We start from the raw sequence: 21,755 nt of genomic DNA on the forward strand, positions 1-21,755 counted from the left end.
TTATTTCTGTGGAATCTGAGAACAGATATTTCGGATCCCTTTGAAGACCATAGGGCCAAACGAAATATACTCCGATAACAAAGAGAAAGAAGCTTTCTGAGAAACTTCTTTGTGTTCTGTGAAATCATCTCACAGAGTTACAGCTTTCTCCTAAAGAAGCCTTTCGCTAAGACAGTTCTTGTGGAATTGGCAAAGTGATATTTGGAAGCCCTTAGAGGGCTATGGTGAAAAAGGAAATATCCTCAGATGATATCTTTAAAGAAGCTTTCTGAGAAACTGCTTAGTGTTCTATTAATTCATCTCACAGAGTTACATCTGTATTTCGTGGATCTCTTTGCTAGCCTTATTTCTGTGGAATCTGAGAACAGATATATCGGATCCCTTTGAAGACTACAGGGCCAAATGAAATATCCTCCCATAACAAAGAGAAAGAAGCTTTCTGAGAAACTTCTTTGTGTTCTGTGAAATCATCTCACAGAGTTACAGCTTTCCCCTCAAGAAGCATTTCGCTAAGACAGTTCTTGTGGATTTGGCAAAGCGATATTTCGAAGCCCTTAGAGGGCTATGGTGAAAATGGAAATATCCTCAGATGAAATCTAAAAAGAAGCTTTCTGAGAAACTGCTTAGTGTTCTGTTAATTCATCTCACAGAGTTACATCTGTATTTCGTCGATCTCTTTGCTAGCCTTATTTCTGAGGAATCTGAGAACAGATATTTCAGATCCCTTTGACGACTATAGGGCCAAAGGATATATCCTCTGATAACAAAGAGAAAGAAGCTTTCTGGGAAACTTCTTTGTGTTCTGTGAAATCATCGCACAGCGTTACAGCTTTCCCCTCAAGAAGCCTTTAGCTAAGACAGTTCTTGTGGAATTGGCAAAGTGATATTTGGAAGCCCCTAGAGGGCTATGGTGAAAAAGGAAATATCCTCAGATGAAATCTGGAAAGAAGCTTTCTGAGAATCTGCTTAGTGTTCTGTTAAGTCATCTCACAGAGTTACATCTGTATTTCGTGGATCTCTTTGCTAGCCTTATTTCTGTGGAATCTGAGAACAGATATTTCGGATCCCTTTGAAGACTATAGGGCCAAAGGAAATATCCTCCGATAACAAAGAGAAAGAAGCTTTCTGAGAAACTTCTTTGTGTTCTGTGAAATCAGCTCACAGAGTTACAGCTTTCCCCTCAAGAAGCCTTTCGCTAAGACAGTTCTTGTGGAATTGGCAAAGTGATATTGGGAAGCCCATAGAGGGCTATGGTGAAAAAGGAAATATCCTCAGATGAAATCTGGAGAGAAGCTTTCTGAGAAACTGCTTAGTGTTCTGTTAATTCATCTCACAGAGTTTCATCTGTATTTCATGGATCTCTTTGCTAGCCTTATTTCTGTGGAATCTAAGAACAGATATTTCGGATCCCTTTGAAGACTATAGGGCCAAAGGAAATATCCTCCGATAACAAAGAGAAAGAAGCTTTCTGAGAAACTTCTTTGTGTTCTGTGAAATCATCTCACAGAGTTACAGCTTTCTCCTCAAGAAGCCTTTCGCTAAGACAGTTCTTGTGGAATTGGCAAAGTGATATTTGGAAGCCCTTAGAGGGCTATGGTGAAAAAGGAAATATCCTCAGATGATATCTTTAAAGAAGCTTTCTGAGAAACTGCTTAGTGTTCTGTTAATTCATCTCACAGAGTTACATCTGTATTTCGAGGATCTCTTTGCGAGCCTTATTTCTGTGGAATCTGAGTACAGATATTTCGGATCCCTTTGAAGACCATAGGGCCAAAGGAAATATCGTCCGATAACAAAGAGAAAGAAGCTTTCTGAGAAACTTCTTTGTGTTCTGTGAAATCATCTCACAGAGTTACACCTTTCCCCTCAAGAAGCCTTTCGCTAAGACAGTTCTTGTGGAATTGGCAAAGTGATATTTGGAAGCCCATAGACGGCTATGGTGAAAAAGGAAATATCCTCAGATGAAATCTGGAAAGAAGCTTTCTGAGAAACTGCTTACTGTTCTGCTAATTCATCTCACAGAGGTACATCTGTATTTCTTTGATCTCTTTGCTAGCCTTATTTCTGTGGAATCTGAGAACAGATATTTCGGATCCCTTTGAAGACCATAGGGCCAAACGAAATATACTCCGATAACAAAGAGAAAGAAGCTTTCTGAGAAACTTCTTTGTGTTCTGTGAAATCATCTCACAGAGTTACAGCTTTCTCCTAAAGAAGCCTTTCGCTAAGACAGTTCTTGTGGAATTGGCAAAGTGATATTTGGAAGCCCTTAGAGGGCTATGGTGAAAAAGGAAATATCCTCAGATGATATCTTTAAAGAAGCTTTCTGAGAAACTGCTTAGTGTTCTATTAATTCATCTCACAGAGTTACATCTGTATTTCGTGGATCTCTTTGCTAGCCTTATTTCTGTGGAATCTGAGAACAGATATATCGGATCCCTTTGAAGACTACAGGGCCAAATGAAATATCCTCCCATAACAAAGAGAAAGAAGCTTTCTGAGAAACTTCTTTGTGTTCTGTGAAATCATCTCACAGAGTTACAGCTTTCCCCTCAAGAAGCATTTCGCTAAGACAGTTCTTGTGGATTTGGCAAAGCGATATTTCGAAGCCCTTAGAGGGCTATGGTGAAAATGGAAATATCCTCAGATGAAATCTAAAAAGAAGCTTTCTGAGAAACTGCTTAGTGTTCTGTTAATTCATCTCACAGAGTTACATCTGTATTTCGTCGATCTCTTTGCTAGCCTTATTTCTGAGGAATCTGAGAACAGATATTTCAGATCCCTTTGACGACTATAGGGCCAAAGGATATATCCTCTGATAACAAAGAGAAAGAAGCTTTCTGGGAAACTTCTTTGTGTTCTGTGAAATCATCGCACAGCGTTACAGCTTTCCCCTCAAGAAGCCTTTAGCTAAGACAGTTCTTGTGGAATTGGCAAAGTGATATTTGGAAGCCCCTAGAGGGCTATGGTGAAAAAGGAAATATCCTCAGATGAAATCTGGAAAGAAGCTTTCTGAGAATCTGCTTAGTGTTCTGTTAAGTCATCTCACAGAGTTACATCTGTATTTCGTGGATCTCTTTGCTAGCCTTATTTCTGTGGAATCTGAGAACAGATATTTCGGATCCCTTTGAAGACTATAGGGCCAAAGGAAATATCCTCCGATAACAAAGAGAAAGAAGCTTTCTGAGAAACTTCTTTGTGTTCTGTGAAATCAGCTCACAGAGTTACAGCTTTCCCCTCAAGAAGCCTTTCGCTAAGACAGTTCTTGTGGAATTGGCAAAGTGATATTGGGAAGCCCATAGAGGGCTATGGTGAAAAAGGAAATATCCTCAGATGAAATCTGGAGAGAAGCTTTCTGAGAAACTGCTTAGTGTTCTGTTAATTCATCTCACAGAGTTTCATCTGTATTTCATGGATCTCTTTGCTAGCCTTATTTCTGTGGAATCTAAGAACAGATATTTCGGATCCCTTTGAAGACTATAGGGCCAAAGGAAATATCCTCCGATAACAAAGAGAAAGAAGCTTTCTGAGAAACTTCTTTGTGTTCTGTGAAATCATCTCACAGAGTTACAGCTTTCTCCTCAAGAAGCCTTTCGCTAAGACAGTTCTTGTGGAATTGGCAAAGTGATATTTGGAAGCCCTTAGAGGGCTATGGTGAAAAAGGAAATATCCTCAGATGATATCTTTAAAGAAGCTTTCTGAGAAACTGCTTAGTGTTCTGTTAATTCATCTCACAGAGTTACATCTGTATTTCGAGGATCTCTTTGCTAGCCTTATTTCTGTGGAATCTGAGTACAGATATTTCGGATCCCTTTGAAGACCATAGGGCCAAAGGAAATATCGTCCGATAACAAAGAGAAAGAAGCTTTCTGAGAAACTTCTTTGTGTTCTGTGAAATCATCTCACAGAGTTACACCTTTCCCCTCAAGAAGCCTTTCGCTAAGACAGTTCTTGTGGAATTGGCAAAGTGATATTTGGAAGCCCATAGACGGCTATGGTGAAAAAGGAAATATCCTCAGATGAAATCTGGAAAGAAGCTTTCTGAGAAACTGCTTACTGTTCTGCTAATTCATCTCACAGAGGTACATCTGTATTTCTTTGATCTCTTTGCTAGCCTTATTTCTGTGGAATCTGAGAACAGATATTTCGGATCCCTTTGAAGACCATAGGGCCAAACGAAATATACTCCGATAACAAAGAGAAAGAAGCTTTCTGAGAAACTTCTTTGTGTTCTGTGAAATCATCTCACAGAGTTACAGCTTTCTCCTCAAGAAGCCTTTCGCTAAGACAGTTCTTGTGGAATTGGCAAAGTGATATTTGGAAGCCCTTAGAGGGCTATGGTGAAAAAGGAAATATCCTCAGATGATATCTTTAAAGAAGCTTTCTGAGAAACTGCTTAGTGTTCTATTAATTCATCTCACAGAGTTACATCTGTATTACGTGGATCTCTTTGCTAGCCTTATTTCTGTGGAATCTGAGAACAGATATATCGGATCCCTTTGAAGACTACAGGGCCAAATGAAATATCCTCCCATAACAAAGAGAAAGAAGCTTTCTGAGAAACTTCTTTGTGTTCTGTGAAATCATCTCACAGAGTTACAGCTTTCCCCTCAAGAAGCATTTCGCTAAGACAGTTCTTGTGGATTTGGCAAAGCGATATTTCGAAGCCCTTAGAGGGCTATGGTGAAAATGGAAATATCCTCAGATGAAATCTAAAAAGAAGCTTTCTGAGAAACTGCTTAGTGTTCTGTTAATTCATCTCACAGAGTTACATCTGTATTTCGTCGATCTCTTTGCTAGCCTTATTTCTGAGGAATCTGAGAACAGATATTTCAGATCCCTTTGACGACTATAGGGCCAAAGGATATATCCTCTGATAACAAAGAGAAAGAAGCTTTCTGGGAAACTTCTTTGTGTTCTGTGAAATCATCGCACAGCGTTACAGCTTTCCCCTCAAGAAGCCGTAGCTAAGACAGTTCTTGTGGAATTGGCAAAGTGATATTTGGAAGCCCCTAGAGGGCTATGGTGAAAAAGGAAATATCCTCAGATGAAATCTGGAAAGAAGCTTTCTGAGAATCTGCTTAGTGTTCTGTTAAGTCATCTCACAGAGTTACATCTGTATTTCGTGGATCTCTTTGCTAGCCTTATTTCTGTGGAATCTGAGAACAGATATTTCGGATCCCTTTGAAGACTATAGGGCCAAAGGAAATATCCTCCGATAACAAAGAGAAAGAAGCTTTCTGAGAAACTTCTTTGTGTTCTGTGAAATCAGCTCACAGAGTTACAGCTTTCCCCTCAAGAAGCCTTTCGCTAAGACAGTTCTTGTGGAATTGGCAAAGTGATATTGGGAAGCCCATAGAGGGCTATGGTGAAAAAGGAAATATCCTCAGATGAAATCTGGAGAGAAGCTTTCTGAGAAACTGCTTAGTGTTCTGTTAATTCATCTCACAGAGTTTCATCTGTATTTCATGGATCTCTTTGCTAGCCTTATTTCTGTGGAATCTAAGAACAGATATTTCGGATCCCTTTGAAGACTATAGGGCCAAAGGAAATATCCTCCGATAACAAAGAGAAAGAAGCTTTCTGAGAAACTTCTTTGTGTTCTGTGAAATCATCTCACAGAGTTACAGCTTTCTCCTCAAGAAGCCTTTCGCTAAGACAGTTCTTGTGGAATTGGCAAAGTGATATTTGGAAGCCCTTAGAGGGCTATGGTGAAAAAGGAAATATCCTCAGATGATATCTTTAAAGAAGCTTTCTGAGAAACTGCTTAGTGTTCTGTTAATTCATCTCACAGAGTTACATCTGTATTTCGAGGATCTCTTTGCTAGCCTTATTTCTGTGGAATCTGAGTACAGATATTTCGGATCCCTTTGAAGACCATAGGGCCAAAGGAAATATCGTCCGATAACAAAGAGAAAGAAGCTTTCTGAGAAACTTCTTTGTGTTCTGTGAAATCATCTCACAGAGTTACACCTTTCCCCTCAAGAAGCCTTTCGCTAAGACAGTTCTTGTGGAATTGGCAAAGTGATATTTGGAAGCCCATAGACGGCTATGGTGAAAAAGGAAATATCCTCAGATGAAATCTGGAAAGAAGCTTTCTGAGAAACTGCTTACTGTTCTGCTAATTCATCTCACAGAGGTACATCTGTATTTCTTTGATCTCTTTGCTAGCCTTATTTCTGTGGAATCTGAGAACAGATATTTCGGATCCCTTTGAAGACCATAGGGCCAAACGAAATATACTCCGATAACAAAGAGAAAGAAGCTTTCTGAGAAACTTCTTTGTGTTCTGTGAAATCATCTCACAGAGTTACAGCTTTCTCCTCAAGAAGCCTTTCGCTAAGACAGTTCTTGTGGAATTGGCAAAGTGATATTTGGAAGCCCTTAGAGGGCTATGGTGAAAAAGGAAATATCCTCAGATGATATCTTTAAAGAAGCTTTCTGAGAAACTGCTTAGTGTTCTATTAATTCATCTCACAGAGTTACATCTGTATTTCGTGGATCTCTTTGCTAGCCTTATTTCTGTGGAATCTGAGAACAGATATATCGGATCCCTTTGAAGACTACAGGGCCAAATGAAATATCCTCCCATAACAAAGAGAAAGAAGCTTTCTGAGAAACTTCTTTGTGTTCTGTGAAATCATCTCACAGAGTTACAGCTTTCCCCTCAAGAAGCATTTCGCTAAGACAGTTCTTGTGGATTTGGCAAAGCGATATTTCGAAGCCCTTAGAGGGCTATGGTGAAAATGGAAATATCCTCAGATGAAATCTAAAAAGAAGCTTTCTGAGAAACTGCTTAGTGTTCTGTTAATTCATCTCACAGAGTTACATCTGTATTTCGTGGATCTCTTTGCTAGCTTTATTTCTGTGGAATCTGAGAACAGATATTTCGGATCCCTTTGAAGACGATAGGGCCAAAGGAAATATCCTCCGAAAACAAAGAGAAAGAAGCTTTCTGAGAAACTTCTTTGTGTTCTGTGAAATCAGCTCACAGAGTTACAGCTTTCCCCTCAAGAAGCCTTTCGCTAAGACAGTTCTTGGGGAATTCGCACAGTGATATTGGGAAGCCCAAAGAGGGAAATGGTGAAAAAGGAAATATCCTGAGATGAAATCTGGAAAGAAGCTTTCTGAGAAACTGCTTAGTGTTCTGTTAATTCATCTCACAGAGTGACATCTGTATTTTGAGGATCTCTTTGCTAGCCTTATTTCTGTGGAATCTGAGAACAGATATTTCGGATCCCTTTGAAGTCTATAGGGCCAAAGGAAATATCCTCCGGTAAGAAAGAGAAAGAAGCTTTCTGAGAAACTTCTTTATGTTCTGTGAAATCAGCTCAGAGAGTTACAGCTTTCCCCTCAAGAAGCCTTTCGCTAAGACAGTTCTTGTGGAATTGGCAAAGTGATATTTGGAAGCCCATAGAGGGCTATGGTGAAAAAGGAAATATCCTCAGATGAAATCTGGAAAGAAGCTTTCTGAGAAACTGCTTAGTGTTCTGTTAATTCATCTCACAGAGTTACATCTGTATTTCGTGGATCTCTTTGCTAGCCTTATTTCTGTGGAATCTGAGAACAGATATTTCAGATCCCTTTGAAGACTATAGGGCCAAAGGAAATATCCTCTGATAAGAAAGAGAAAGAAGCTTTCTGAGAAACTTCTTTGTGTTCTGTGAAATCATCGCACAGCGTTACAGCTTTCCCCTCAAGAAGCCTTTAGCTAAGACAGTTCTTGTGGAATTGGCAAAGTGATATTTGGAAGCCCCTAGAGGGCTATGGTGAAAAAGGAAATATCCTCAGATGAAATCTGGAAAGAAGCTTTCTGAGAAATTGCTTAGTGTTCTGTTAATTCATCTCACAGTTTTACAACTGTATTTCGTGGATCACTTTGGTAGCCTTATTTCTGTGGATTCTGAGAACAGATATTTCGGATCCCTTGAAGACTACAGGGCCAAATGAAATATCCTCCCATAACAAAGAGAAAGAAGCTTTCTGAGAAACTTCTTTGTGTTCTGTGAAATCAGCTCACAGAGTTACAGCTTTCCCCTCAAGAAGCATTTCGCTAAGACAGTTCTTGTGGATTTTGCAAAGCGATATTTCGAAGCCCTTAGAGGGCTATGGTGAAAATGGAAATATCCTCAGATGAAATCTAAAAAGAAGCTTTCTGAGAAACTGCTTAGTGTTCTGTTAATTCATCTCACAGAGTTACATCTGTATTTCGTGGATCTCTTTGCTAGCCTTATTTCTGTGGAATCTGAGAACAGATATTTCGGATCCCTTTGAAGACGATAGGGCCAAAGGAAATATCCTCCGAAAACAAAGAGAAAGAAGCTTTCTGAGAAACTTCTTTGTGTTCTGTGAAATCAGCTCACAGAGTTACAGCTTTCCCCTCAAGAAGCCTTTCGCTAAGACAGTTCTTGGGGAATTTGCACAGTGATATTGGGAAGCCCATAGAGGGAAATGGTGAAAAAGGAAGTATCCTGAGATGAAATCTGGAAAGAAGTTTTCTGAGAAACTGCTTAGTGTTCTGTTAATTCATCTCACAGAGTGACATCTGCATTTTGAGGATCTCTTTGCTGGCCTTATTTCTGTGGAATCTGAGAACAGATATTTCGGATCCCTTTGAAGTCTATAGGGCCAAAGGAAATATCCTCCGATAACAAAGAGAAAGAAGCTTTCTGAGAAACTTCTTATGTTCTGTGAAATCAGCTCACAGAGTTACAGCTTTCCCCTCAAGAAGATTTTCGCTAAGACAGTTCTTGGGGAATTGGCAAAGTGATATTGGGAAGCCCATAGAGTGCTATGGTGAAAAAGGAAATATCCTCAGATGAAATCTGGAAAGAAGCTTTCTGATAAACTGCTTAGTGTTCTGTTAATTCATCTCACAGAGGTACATCTGTATTTCGAGGATCTCTTTGCTAGCCTTACTTCTGTGGAATCTGAGAACAGATATTTCGGATCCCTTTGAAGACCATAGGGCCAAAGGAAATATCCTCCGATAACAAAGAGAAAGAAGCTTTCTGAGAAACTTCTTTGTGTTCTGTGAAATCATCTCACAGCGTTACAGCTTTCCCCTCAAAAAGCCTTTAGCTAAGACAGTTCTTGTGGAATTGGCAAAGTGATATTTGGAAGCCCATAGAGGGCTATGTTGAAAAAGGAAATATCCTCAGATGAAATCTGGAAAGAAGCTTTCAGAGAAACTGCTTAGTGTTCTGTTAATTCATCTCACCGAGTTACATCTGTATTTCGTGGATCTCTTTGCTAGCCTTATTTCTGTGGAATCCGAGAACAGATATTTCGGATCCCTTGAAGGCTATAGGGTCAAAGGAAATGTCCTCTGATAACAAACAGAAAGAAGCTTTCTGAGAAACTTCTTTGTGTTCTGTGAAATCATCTCACAGAGTTACACCTTTCCCCTCAAGAAGCCTTTCGCTAAGACAGTTCTTGTGGAATTGGCAAAGTGATATTTGGAAGCCCATAGAGGGCTATGGTGAAAAAGGAAATATCCGCAGATGAAATTTGGAAGGAAGCTTTCTGAGAAACTGCTTAGTGTTCTGTTAATTCATCTCACAGAGTTACATCTGTATTTCTTTGATCTCTTTGCTAGCCTTATTTCTGTGGCATTTGAGAACAGATATTTCGGATCCCTTTGAAGACCATAGGGCCAAACGAAATATCCTCCGATAACAAAGAGAAAGAAGCTTTCTGAGAAACTTCTTTGTGTTCTGTGAAATCATCTCACAGAGTTACAGCTTTCCCCTAAAGAAGCCTTTCGCTAAGACAGTTCTTGTGGAATTGGCAAAGTGATATTTGGAAGCCCATAGAGGGCTATGGTGAAAAAGGAAATATCCTCAGATGAAATCTGGAAAGAAGCTTTCTGAGAATCTGCTTAGTGTTCTGTTAATTCATCTCACAGACTTACATCTGTATTTCGTGGATCTCTTTGCTAGCCTTATTTCTGTGGAATCTGAGAACAGATATTTCGGATCCCTTTGAAGACTATAGGGCCAAAGAAATATCCTCCGATAACAAACAGAAAGAAGCTTTCTGAGAAACTTCTTTGTGTTCTGTGAAATCATCGCACAGCGTTACAGCTTTCCCCTAAAGAAGCCTTTCGCTAAGACAGTTCTTGTGGAATTGGCAAAGTGATATTTGGAAGCCCATAGAGGGCTAGGGTGAAAAAGGAAATATCCTCAGATGAAATCTGGAAAGAAGCTTTCTGAGAAATTGCTTAGTGTTCTGTTAATTCATCTCACAGAGTTACATCTGTATTTCGTGGATCTCTTTGCTAGCCTTATTTCTGTGGAATCTGAGAACAGATATTTCGGATCCCTTTGAAGACCATAGGGCCAAACGAAATATCCTCCGATAACAAAGAGAAAGAAGCTTTCTGAGAAACTTCTTTGTGTTCTGTGAAATCATCTCACAGAGTTACAGCTTTCCCCTAAAGAAGCCTTTCGCTAAGACAGTTCTTGTGGAATTGGCAAAGTGATATTTGGAAGCCCATAGAGGGCTAGGGTGAAAAAGGAAATATCCTCAGATGAAATCTGGAAAGAAGCTTTCTGAGAAACTGCTTAGTGTTCTGTTAATTCATCTCACAGAGTTACATCTGTATTTCGTCGATCTCTTTGCTAGCCTTATTTCTGAGGAATCTGAGAACAGATATTTCAGATCCCTTTGACGACTATAGGGCCAAAGGATATATCCTCTGATAACAAAGAGAAAGAAGCTTTCTGGGAAACTTCTTTGTGTTCTGTGAAATCATCGCACAGCGTTACAGCTTTCCCCTCAAGAAGCCTTTAGCTAAGACAGTTCTTGTGGAATTGGCAAAGTGATATTTGGAAGCCCCTAGAGGGCTATGGTGAAAAAGGAAATATCCTCAGATGAAATCTGGAAAGAAGCTTTCTGAGAATCTGCTTAGTGTTCTGTTAATTCATCTCACAGAGGTACATCTGTATTTCGTGGATCTCTTTGCTAGCCTTATGTCTGTGGAATCTGAGAACAGATATTTCGGATCCCTTTGAAGACTATAGGGCCAAAGGAAATATCCTCCGATAACAAAGAGAAAGAAGCTTTCTGAGAAACTTCTTTGTGTTCTGTGAAATCAGCTCACAGAGTTACAGCTTTCCCCTCAAGAAGCCTTTCGCTATGACAGTTTTTGTGGAATTGGCAAAGTGATATTGGGAAGCCCATAGAGGTCTATGGTGAAAAAGGAAATATCCTCAGATGAAATCTGGAAAGAAGCTTTCTGAGAATCTGCTTAGTGTTCTGTTAATTCATCTCACAGAGTTACATCTGTATTTCGTGGATCTCTTCGCTAGCCTTATTTCTGTGGTATCTGAGAACAGATATTTCAGATCCCTTTGAATACTATTGGGCCAAAGGGAATATCCTCCGATAACAAAGAGAAAGAAGCTTTCTGAAAAACTTCTTTGTGTGCTGTGAAATCATCTCAAAGAGTTACAGCTTTCCCCTCAAGAAACCTTTCGCTAAGACAGTTCTTGTGGAATGGGCAAAGTGATATTGGGAAGTCCATTGAGGGCTATGGTGAAAAAGGAAATATCCTCAGATGAAATCTGGAAAGAAGCTTTCTGAGAATCTGCTTAGTGTTCTGTTAATTCATCTCACAGAGTTACATCTGTATTTCGTGGATCTCTTTGCTAGACTTATTTCTGTGGAATCTGAGCACAGATATTTCGGATCCCTTTGAAGACTATACGTCCAAAGGAAATATCCTCCGATAACAAAGAGAAAGAAGCTTTCTGAGAAACTTCTTTGTGTTCTGTGAAATCATCTCACAGAGTTACAGCTTTCTCCTCAAGAAGCCTTTCGCTAAAACAGTTCTTGTGGAATTGGCAAAGTGATATTTGGAAGCCCATAGAGGGCTATGGTGAAAAAGGAAATATCCTCAGACGAAATCTAGAAAGAAGCTTTCTGAGAAACTGCTTAGTGTTCTGTTAATTCATCTCACAGAGTTACATCTGTATTTCGTGGATCTCTTTGCTATCCTTATTTCTGTGGAATCTGAGAACAGATATTTCGTATCCCTTTGAAGACCATAGGGCCAAACGAAATATCCTCCGATAACAAAGAGAAAGAAGCTTTCTGAGAAAATTCTTTGTGTTCTGTGAAATCATCTCACAGCGTTACAGCTTTCCCCTCAAGAAGCCTTTCGCTAAGACAGTTCTTGTGGAATTGGCAAAGTGATATTTGGAAGCCCATAGAGGGCTATGGTGAAAAAGGAAATATCCTCAGATGAAATCTGGAAAGAAGCTTTCTGAGAAACTGCTTAGTGTTCTGCTAATTCATCTCACAGAGTTACATCTGTATTTCGTGGATCTCTTTGCTAGCCTTATTTCTGTGGAATCTGAGAACAGATATTTCAGATCCCTTTGAAGACTATAGGGCCAAAGGAAATATCCTCTGATAACAAAGAGAAAGAAGCTTTCTGAGAAACTTCTTTGTGTTCTGTGAAATCATCTCACAGCGTTACAGCTTTCCCCTCAAGAAGACTTTAGCTAAGACATTTCTTGTGGAATTGGGAAAGTGATATTTGGAAGCCCCTAGAGGGCTATGGTGAAAAAGGAAATATCCTCCGATGAAATCTGGAAAGAAGCTTTCTGTGAATCTCCTTAGTGTTCTGTTAATTCATCTCACAGAGTTACATCTGTATTTCGTGGATCTCTTTGCTAGTCTTATTTCTTTGGAATCTGAGAAGACATATTTCGGATCCATTTGAAGACTATAGGGCCAAAGGAAATATCCTCCGATAACAAAGAGAAAGCAGCTTACTGAGAAACTACTTTGTGTTCTGTGAAATCATCTCACAGAGTTACACCTTTCCCCTCAAGAAGCCTTTCGCTAAGACAGTTCTTGTGGAATTGGCAAAGTGATATTTGGAAGCCCATAGAGGGCTATGGTGAAAAAGGAAATATCCTCAGATGAAATCTGGAAAGAAGCTTTCTGAGAATCTGCTTAGTGTTCTGTTAATTCATCTCACAGAGTTATATCTGTATTTCGTGGATCTCTTTGCTAGCCTTATTTCTGTGGAATATGAGGACAGATATTTCGGATCCCTTTGAAGACTATACGGCCAAAGGAAATATCCTCCGATAACAAAGAGAAAGAAGCTTTCTGAGAAAGTTCTCTGTGTTCTGTGAAATCATCTCACAGAGTTACAGTTTTCCCCTCAAGAAGCCTTTCGCTAAGACAGTTCTTGTGGAATTGGCAAAGTGATATTTGAAAGCCCTTACAGGGCTATGTTGAGAGAGGAAATATCTTCAGATTAACTCTGGAAAGAAGCTTTCTGAGAAACTGCTTAGTGTTCTGTTAATTCATCTCACAGAGTTACATCTGCATTTCGTGGATCTCTTTGCTATCCTTATTTCTGTGGAATCTGAGAACAGATATTTCGGATCCCTTTGAAGACCATAGGGCCAAACGAAATATCCTCCGATAAAAAAGAGAAAGAAGCTTTCTGAGAAACTTCTTTGTGTTCTGTGAAATCATCTCACAGAGTTACAGCTTTCCCCTCAAGAAGCCTTTCGCTAAGACAGTTCTTGTGGAATTGGCAAAGTGATATTTGTAAGCCCATAGAGGGCAATGGTGAAAAAGGAAATATCCTCAGATGAAATCTGGAAAGAAGCTTTCTGAGAAACTGCTTAGTGTTTTGCTAATTCATCTCACAGAGTTATATCTGTATTTCGAGGATCACTTTGCTAGCCTTATTTCTGTTGGATCTGAGAACAGATATTTCAGATCCCTTTGAAGACTATAGGGCCAAAGGAAATATCCTCTGATAACAAAGAGAAAGAAGCTTTCTGAGAAACTTCTTTGTGTTCTGTGAAATCATCTCACAGCGTTACAGCTTTCCCCTCAAGAAGCCTTTAGCTAAGATAGTTCTTCTGGAATTGGGAAAGTGATATTTGGAAGCCTCTAGAGGGCTACAGTGAAAAAGGAAATATCCTCAGATGAAATCTGGAAAGAAGCTTTCTGAGAATCTGCTTAGTGTTCTCTTAATTCATCTCACAGAGTTACATCTGTATTTCGTGGATCTCTTTGCTAGCCTTATTTCTGTTGAATCCGAGAACAGATATTTCGGATCCCTTGAAGGCTATAGGGCCTAAGGAAATATCCTCCGATAACAAAGAGAAAGAAGCTTTCTGAGAAACTTCTTTGTGTTCTGTGAAATCATCTCACAGAGTTACACCTTTCCCCTCAAGAAGCCTTTCGCTAATGCAGTTCTTGTGGAATTGGCAAAGTGATATTTGGAAGCCCATAGAGGGCTATGGTGAAAAAGGAAATATCCTCAGATGAAATCTGGAAAGAAGGTTTCTGAGAAACTGCTTAGTGTTCTGTTAATTCATCTCACAGAGTTACATCTGTATTTCGTGGATCTCTTTGCTAGCCTTATTTCTGTGGAATCTGAGAACAGATATTTCGGATCCCTTTGAAGACCATAGGGCCGAACGAAATATCCTCCGATAACAAAGAGAAAGAAGCTTTCTGAGAAACTTCTTTGTGTTCTGTGAAATCATCTCACAGAGTTACACCTTTCCCCTCAAGAAGCCTTTCGCTAAGACAGTTCTTGTGGAATTGGCAAAGTGATATTTGGAAGCCCTTAGAGGGCTATGGTGAAAAAGGAAATATCCTCAGATGAAATCTGGAAGGAAGCTTTCTGAGAAACTGCTTAGTGTTCTGTTAATTCATCTCACAGAGTTACATCTGTATTTCGAGGATATCTTTGCTAGCCTTATTTCTGTGGCATCTGAGAACAGATATTTCGGATCCCTTTGAAGACCATAGGGCCAAAGGAAATATCCTCCGATAACAAAGAGAAAGAAGCTTTCTGAGAAACTTCTTTGTGTTCTGTGAAATCATCTCACAGAGTTACACCTTTCCCCTCAAGAAGCCTTTCGCTAAGACAGTTCTTGTGGAATTGGCAAAGTGATATTTGGAAGCCCATAGAGGGCTATGGTGAAAAAGGAAATATCCTCAGATAAAATCTGGAAAGAAGCTTTCTGAGAAACTGCTTAGTGTTCTGTTAATTCATCTCACAGAGTTACATCTGTATTTCTTTGATCTCTTTGCTAGCCTTATTTCTGTGGCATCTGAGAACAGATATTTCGGATCCCTTTGAAGACCATAGGGCCAAATGAAATATACTCCGATAACAAAGAGAAAGAAGCTTTCTGAGAAACTTCTTTGTGTTCTGTGAAATCATCTGCAGAGTTACAGCTTTCTCCTCAAGAAGCCTTTCGCTAAGACAGTTCTTGTGGAATTGGCAAAGTGATATTTGGAAGCCCATAGAGGACTATGGTGAAAAAGGAAATATCCTCCGATGAAATCTGGAAAGAAGCTTTCTGAGAAACTGCTTATTGTTCTGTAAATTCATCTCACAGAGTTACATCTGTATTTCGTGGATCTCCTTGCTAGCCTTATTTCTGTGGAATCTGAGAACAGATATTTCGGATCCCTTTGCAGACTATAGGGCCAAAGGAAATATCCTCCGATAACAAAGAGAAAGAAGCTTTCTGAGAAACTTCTTTGTGTTCTGTGAAATCATCTCACAGAGTTACAGCTTTCTCCTCAAGAAGCCTTTCGCTAAGACAGTTCTTGTGGAATTTGCAAAGTGATATTTGGAAGCCCATAGAGGGCTATGGTGAAAAAGGAAATATCCTCAGATGATATCTTTAAAGAAGCTTTCTGAGAAACTGCTTAGTGTTCTATTAATTCATCTCACGTAGATATATCTGTATTTCGAGGATCTCTTTGCTAGCCTTATTTCTGTGGAATCTGAGTACAGATATTTCGGATCCCTTTGAAGACCATAGGGCCAAAGGAAATATCGTCCGATAACAAAGAGAAAGAAGCTTTCTGAGAAACTTCTTTGTGTTCTGTGAAATCATCTCACAGAGTTACAGCTTTTCCCTCAAGAAGCCTTTCGCTAAGACAGTTCTTGTGGAATTGTCAAAGTGATATTTGGAAGCCCATAGAGGGCTATGGTGAAAAAGGAAATATCCTCAGATGAAATCTGGAAAGAAGCTTTCTGAGAAACTGCTTAGTGTTCTGTTAATTCATCTCACAGAGTTACATCTGTATTTCGTGGATCTCTTTGCTAGCCTTATTTCTCTGGAATCTGAGAACAGACATTTCGGATCCCTTTGAAGACCATAGGGCCAAACGAAATATCCTCCGATAACAAACAGAAAGAAGCTTTCTGAGAAACTTCTTTGTGTTCTGTGAAATCATCTCACAGAGTTACAGCTTTCCCCTCAAGAAGCCTTTCGCTAAGACAGTTCTTGTGGAATTGGCAAAGTGATATTTGGAAGCCCATAGAGGGCTATGGTGAAAAAGGAAATATCCTCAGATGAAATCTGGAAAGAAGCTTCCTGAGAAACTGCTTACTGTTCTGCTAATTCATCTCACAGAGTTACATCTGTATTTCGTGGATCTCTTTGCTAGCCTTATTTCTGTGGAATCTGAGAACAGATATTTCAGATCCCTTTGAAGACTATAGGGCCAAAGGAAATATCCTCTGTTAACAAAGAGAAAGAAGCTTTCTGAGAAACTTCTTTGTGTTCTGTGAAATCATCTCACAGCGTTACAGCTTTCCCCTCTAGAAGCCTTTAGCTAAGACAGTTCTTGTGGAATTGGCAAAGTGATATTTGGAAGCCCCTAGAGGGCTATGTTGAAAAAGGAAATATCCTCAGATGGAATCTGGAAAGAAGCTTTCTGAGAATCTGCTTAGTGTTCTGTTAATTCATCTCACAGAGTTACATCTGTATTTCGTGGATCTCTTTCCTAGCCTTATTTCTGTGAAATCTGAGAAGAGATATTTCGGATCCCTTTGAAGACTATAGGGCCAAATGAAATATCCTCCGATAACAAAGAGAAAGAAGCTTTGTGAGAAACTTCTTTGTGTTCTGTGAAATCATCTCACAGAGTTACAGCTTTCCCCTCAAGAAGCCTTTCGCTAAGACAGTTCTTGTGGAATTGGCAAAGTGATATTTGGAAGCCCATAGAGGGCTATGGTGAAAAAGGAAATATCCGCAGAAGAAATCTGGAAAGAAGCTTTCTGAGAAACTGCTTAGTGTTCTGTTAATTCATCTCACAGAGTTACATAAGTATTTCGTGGATCTCTTTGCTACCCTTATTTCTGTGGAATCTGAGAACAGATATTTCGGATCCCTTTGAAGACTATAGGGCCACAGGAAATATCCTCCGAAAACAAAGGGAAAGAAGCTTTCTGAGAAACTTCTTTGTGTTCTCTGAAATCATCTCACAGAGTTACAGCTTTCCCCTCAAGAAGCCTTTCGCTAAGACACTTCTTGTGGAATTGGCAAAGTGATATTTGGAAGCCCATAGAGGGCTATGGTGAAAAAGGAAATATCCTCAGATGAAATCTGGAAAGAAGCTTTCTGAGAATCTGCTTAGTGTTCTGTTAATTCATCTCACAGAGTTACATCTGTATTTCGTGGATCTCTTCGCTAGCCTTATTTCTGTGGTATCTGAGAACAGATATTTCAGATCCCTTTGAAGACTATTGGGCCAAAGGGAATATCCTCCGATAACAAAGAGAAAGAAGCTTTCTGAAAAACTTCTTTGTGTGCTGTGAAATCATCTCAAAGAGTTACAGCTTTCCCCTCAAGAAACCTTTCGCTAAGACAGTTCTTGGGGAATTGGCAAAGTGATATTGGGAAGCCCATAGAGGGCTATGGTGAAAAAGGAAATATCCTCCGATGAAATCTGGAAAGAAGCTTTCTGAGAAACTGCTTAGTGTTCTGTTAATTCATCTCACAGAGTTACATCTGTATTTCGAGGATCCCTTTGCTAGCCTTATTTCTGTGGAATCTGAGAACAGATATTTCGGATCGCTTTGAAGACCATAGGGCCAAAGGAAATATCCTCCGATAACAAAGACAAAGAAGCTTTCTGAGAAACTTCTTTGTGTTCTGTGAAATCATCTCACAGAGTTACAGTTTTCCCCTCAACTAGCCTTTCGCTAAGATAGTTCTTGGGGAATTGGCAAAGTGATATTGGGAAGCCCATAGAGGGCTATGGTGAAAAAGGAAATATCCTCCGATGAAATCTGGAAAGAAGCTTTCTGAGAAACTGCTTAGTGTTCTGTTAATTCATCTCACAGAGTTACATCTGTAATTCGAGGATCTCTTTGCTAGCCTTATTTCTGTGGAATCTGAGAACAGATATTTCGGATCCCTTTGAAGACTATAGGGCCAAATGAAATATCCTCCGATAACAAAGAGAAAGAAGCTTTCTGAGAAACTTCTTTGTGTTCTGTGAAATCATCTCACAGAGTTACAGCTTTCTCCTCAAGAAGCCTTTCGCTAAAACAGTTCTTGTGGAATTGGCAAAGTGATATTTGGAAGCCCATAGAGGGCTATGGTGAAAAAGGAAATATCCTCAGATGAAATCTAGAAAGAAGCTTTCTGAGAAACTGCTTAGTGTTCTGTTAATTCATCTCACAGAGTTACATCTGTATTTCGTGGATCTCTTTGCTATCCTTATTTCTGTGGAATCTGAGAACAGATATTTCCTATCCCTTTGAAGACCATAGGGCCAAACGAAATATCCTCCGATAACAAAGAGAAAGAAGCTTTCTGAGAAAATTCTTTGTGTTCTGTGAAATCATCTCACAGCGTTACAGCTTTCCCCTCAAGAAGCCTTTCGCTAAGACAGTTCTTGTGGAATTGGCAAAGTGATATTTGGAAGCCCATAGAGGGCTATGGTGAAAAAGGCAATATCCTCAGATGAAATCTGGAAAGAAGCTTTCTGAGAAACTGCTTAGTGTTCTGCTAATTCATCTCACAGAGTTACATCTGTATTTCGTGGATCTCTTTGCTAGCCTTATTTCTGTGGAATCTGAGAACAGATATTTCAGATCCCTTTGAAGACTATAGGGCTAAAGGAAATATCCTCTGATAACAAGAGAAAGAAGCTTTCTGAGAAACTTCTTTGTGTTCTGTGAAATCATCTCACAGCGTTACAGCTTTCCCCTCAAGAAGACTTTAGCTAAGACATTTCTTGTGGAATTGGGAAAGTGATATTTGGAAGCCCCTAGAGGGCTATGGTGAAAAAGGAAATATCCTCCGATGAAATCTGGAAAGAAGCTTTCTGTGAATCTCCTTAGTGTTCTGTAAATTCATCTCACAGAGTTACATCTGTATTTCGTGGATCTCTTTGCTAGTCTTATTTCTTTGGAATCTGAGATGACATGTTTCGGATCCATTTGAAGACTATAGGGCCAAAGGAAATATCCTCCGATAACAAAGAGAAAGAATCTTACTGAGAAACTACTTTGTGTTCTGTGAAATCATCTCACAGAGTTACACCTTTCCCCTCAAGAAGCCTTTCGCTAAGACAGTTCTTGTGGAATTGGCAAAGTGATATTTGGAAGCCCATAGAGGGCTATGGTGAAAAAGGAAATATCCTCAGATGAAATCTGGAAAGAAGCTTTCTGAGAATCTGCTTAGTGTTCTGTTAATTCATCTCACAGAGTTATATCTGTATTTCGTGGATCTCTTTGCTAGCCTTATTTCTGTGGAATCTGAGGACAGATATTTCGGATCCCTTTGAAGACTATACGGCCAAAGGAAATATCCTCCGATAACAAAGAGAAAGAAGCTTTCTGAGAAACTTCTCTGTGTTCTGTGAAATCATCTCACAGAGTTACAGTTTTCCCCTCAAGAAGCCTTTCGCTAAGACAGTTCTTGTGGAATTGGCAAAGTGATATTTGAAAGCCCTTAGAGGGCTATGTTGAGAGAGGAAATATCTTCAGATTAACTCTGGAAAGAAGCTTTCTGAGAAACTGCTTAGTGTTCTGTTAATTCATCTCACAGAGTTACATCTGTATTTCGTGGATCTCTTTGCTATCCTTATTTCTTTGGAATCTGAGAACAGATATTTCGGATCCCTTTGAAGACCATAGTTCCAAACGAAATATCCTCCGATAAAAAAGAGAAAGAAGCTTTCTGAGAAAATTCTTTGTGTTCTGTGAAATCATCTCACAGAGTTACAGCTTTCCCCTCAAGAAGCCTTTCGCTAAGACAGTTCTTGTGGAATTGGCAAAGTGATATTTGGAAGCCCATAGAGGGCTATGGTGAAAAACGAAATATCCTCAGATGATGTCTTTAAAGAAGCTTTCTGAGAAACTGCTTAGTGTTTTGCTAATTCATCTCACAGAGTTATATCTGTATTTCGAGGATCTCTTTGCTAGCCTTATTTCTGTTGGATCTGAGAACAGATATTTCAGATCCCTTTGAAGACTATAGGGCCAAAGGAAATATCCTCCGATAACAAAGAGAAAGAAGCTTTCTGAGAAACTTCTTTGTGTTCTGTGAAATCATCTCACAGCGTTACAGCTTTCCCCTCAAGAAGCCTTTCGCTAAGACAGTTCTTGTGGAATTGGCAAAGGGATATTTGGAAGCCCATAGTGGGCTATGGTGAAAAAGGAAATATCCTCCGATGAAATCTGGAAAGAAGCTTTCTGAGAAACTGCTTAGTGTTCTGTTAATTCATCTCACAGAGTTACATCTGTATTTCGTGGATGTCTTTGCTAGCCTTAATTCTGTGGAATCTGAGAACAGATATTTCGGATCCCTTTGAAGACGATAGGGCCAAAGGAAATATCCTCCGATAACAAAGAGAAAGAAGCTTTCTGAGAAACTTCTTTGTGTTCTGTGAAATCAGCTCAAAGAGTTACAGCTTTCCCCTCAAGAAGCCTTTCGCTAAGACAGTTCTTGTGGAATTGGCAAAGTGATATTTGAAAGCCAATAGAGGGCTATGTTGAGAAAGGAAATATCTTCAGATGAAATCTGGAAAGAAGCTTTCTGAGAAACTGCTTAGTGTTCTGTTTATTCATCTCACAGAGTTACATCGGTATTTCGTGGATCTCTTTGCTATCCTTATTTCTGTGGAATCTGAGAACAGATATTTCGGATCCCTTTGAAGACCATAGGGCCAAAGGAAATATCCTCCGATAACAAAGAGAAAGAAGCTTTCTGAGAAACTTCTTTGTGTTCTGTGAAATCATCTCACCGAGTTAGAGCTTTCTACTCAAGAAGCCTTTCGCTAAGACAGTTCTTGTGAAATTGGCCAAGTGATATTTGGAAGCCCATAGAGGGCTATGGTGAAAAAGGAAATATCCTCAGATGAAATCTGGAAAGAAGCTTTCTGAATAACTGCTTAGTGCTCTGTTAATTCATCTCACAGAGTTACAACTGTATTTCGTGGATCTCTTTGGTAGCCTGATTTCTGTGGATTCTGAGAACAGATAATTCGGATCCCTTTGAAGACGATAGGGCCTAAGGAAATATCCTCCATTAACAAAGAGAAAGAAGCTTTCTGAGAAACTTCTTTGTGTTCTGTGAAATCTCCTCACAGAGTTACACCTTTCCTCTCAACAAGCATTTCGCTAAGACAGTTCTTGTGGAATTGGCAAAGTGATATTTGGAAGCCCAGAGAGGGCTATGGTGAAAAAGGAAATATCCTTAGATGAAATTTGGAAAGAAGCTTTCTGAGAAACTGCTTAGTGTTCTGTTAATTCATCTCACAGAGTTACATCTGTATTTCGTGGATCTCTTTGCTAGCCTTATTTCTGTGGAATATGAGAACAGATATTTCGGATCCCTTTGAAGACTATAGGGCCAAAGGAAATATCCTCCGATAACAAAGAGAAAGAAGCTTTTTGAGAAACTTCTTTGTGTTCTGTGAAATCATCTCACAGAGTTACACCTTTCCCCTCA

Source organism: Macaca fascicularis, chromosome 15 (genome assembly GCF_037993035.2).
Source record: "Macaca fascicularis isolate 582-1 chromosome 15, T2T-MFA8v1.1".
NCBI classification, from domain to species: Eukaryota; Metazoa; Chordata; class Mammalia; order Primates; family Cercopithecidae; genus Macaca; species Macaca fascicularis.